At 30.4% G+C, this 2,324-nt stretch overlaps 1 pseudogene; it reads left to right on the forward strand.

Annotated features, from left to right (window-relative positions):
- The first annotated feature begins 843 nt into the window (after positions 1 to 843).
- LOC150024756 (uncharacterized) lies at positions 844 to 1,986 on the forward strand (annotated as a pseudogene).
- Positions 1,987 to 2,324: the final 338 nt, after the last annotated feature.

The following is a 2,324-nucleotide window of genomic DNA, read 5'->3' on the forward strand; positions in this document are numbered from 1 at the left end:
AGTAAAACAAGAGAGAGAAAACAAGGTTGTTTTGAAAAGCTCTAGCGCAAATGGAGCCGACGGTGGATGTGCTAGAGAGAAAATGGTGACTGGCAGAGAGAAGACGATGAATTGCAGAGAAGATGGTGGATGTGGCAGAGAGAAGGCGAAAAGCGGCGGGGAGAAGACGGTAAGTGGCAGAGAGAAGAGAGATTTCAAAGGTTTTAGGGAATAAATTTTGGGAATTGTGTGGGAATTATATGGAGGGAACTAAATGCGGGAAAAGTTTTATTTCGAAGGATAATTATGGTGGTTCTAATTGCCACATTTCAGAGGATAATTATGGCGGTTATGAAGCTGTCATATTATACAGAAAATTGTGGCATTTTTAATAACCGCCACCAAATACAAATTTTTTTGTAGTGAAACTTAACTCATTTCTCATTTTAAATATTCAAAGCATGTTTACTATTTTGTTTATTTAATGGTTAAAAGTGTGCTGGAAATATTTGGATTCATGGACCTAGATTTTTTTTTAACTAATCCTTATTGATAAATTTAGTGCATCACCTTTAAAAAATTCTATTTTAATAATGATTTTACCTTAATTAAATTAAATTATTTTTTAAAATTTGACTCAATTCAACTATATTTAATTATTGCAATAATTGAGTTAGTATGATATATAGTAGGTATTGCAAGTCTACTCTACCATTCAGATTCCTTTATTTGTTCCCATCTTCTCTCACCAACACACATACTAGTAATTCCTCCAAGAATTCAACTTGCTAGCTCCAAGTCAAGTTTTGTAACTTAACTTCTGATTAACTCATATAAAATTGGAAGAAGAAATAAGAACAAGTAATGAAAAAAACGCGAGGACAAACTCAATGCTTAGCAATACATGGAAGATATACTCGAGAGCGTCCAGAAGTTATCTTAGACATTGATGGGGAACCAATTGCTCCCACTGACAAGATTGTAACTGACTTAAGTTATTTCCTTGGCACGATAGCTAGAAATTCTTCCTTTTGTCCCTTGATTTACACAAATTTCAAAGTTTTGCTCAATGACAAAGATAACAAGGCTTGTATATGGGCATATGTTATGGTATGAAAAATAAATTTATATTGATTTAATGATTAAATATTTATGGAAATACAATCATTCTAATACTCTTTTCATAGGAAATGTTCATCATTAGTGATAAAGGAGAGAAAGCGATATTTACTTACATAAATGATGCATGAAGACGTTACAAGAGTTTTATCAAGAAAAATAAACTTTTTAAAGTACTCCATATTGAATGATCGCCTCAAACATCGTCCATTATTCATTTATGAAGATCATTTCAAACAATTGTTGAAATATTGGAACACTAGCACTATCAAGGTTAGATAATTTAATGTCTTATTACTTTAAAATTGCATTACTATCTACCTTCATTGTTATTTTTATATTATTACAATGTAGAGCATTAATGAGTAAAATGTTGCAAATAAGGCATAACAAAAGTACATTCATCGCATGAGACCAACCAATTTTGCTAGAATTGATGTTGAATTAGTAAGATACTTCTAATTATGTCTCAATATTTTAAATCCAATACAAAAACATCCTATTAACTTTTTGTTATTGTTTTTTAATATGTAATTTTTGTAGCGTGCCAAGAAAAAGGTAGGAGAAAAAGTTATCCAAGCTAAAATATTTATTACAATTCGTCAACGTCGAAAAGGCCGAAGAGGAAAAGAAATGGATGAAGAAACATATAATATCATTGTAAGTTTACAAATATTTATGAAGTACATATAAATATATTCTTTTTAATAATTAAAATTCATTCTCTTTCATTAGACTAAGCTTCAAGATTCTACAGAAAACTAAAGTGAATCTGAGAAACAAGCATTTCAATCAATATTTGGGAAAGAGAAACCTGGGAGAGTATGTTGTTATGAAAAGACTATGACACCATCAACATTTAAGAAAAGGAAGAAAGTTTTGCTATAAGAAAAGAACATGCAAATGAAATAAGTGGCATGGTGAAGAAAATTGAAAATCTAGAGGCAATGATAAAATTTGTGGTAAAGCAACAAAATTTAGATTCAGTGGAAGATGACATAAATAATATGATGACACATGTTTTAACTAAAGAAAGTAGTGGAGTGGGGTTTACATTCATCTGCATCCACCCATGATCCTTATTATGAATAGGTATATATAATTGAAAATTGTTTATTGGGCTTTGAGAAATGTTTTCAAGTTACACATGAAATTGCTTTGATTTGTAATGTCGGAGGAGTACATCTAAAAGTCACTGTTTTATCCTTAAGTTGTTTTTTTTTTTT

This window comes from Phaseolus vulgaris, chromosome 10 (genome assembly GCF_051622355.1).
Source record: "Phaseolus vulgaris cultivar YP4 chromosome 10, ASM5162235v1, whole genome shotgun sequence".
Classification (NCBI taxonomy): Eukaryota; Viridiplantae; Streptophyta; class Magnoliopsida; order Fabales; family Fabaceae; genus Phaseolus; species Phaseolus vulgaris.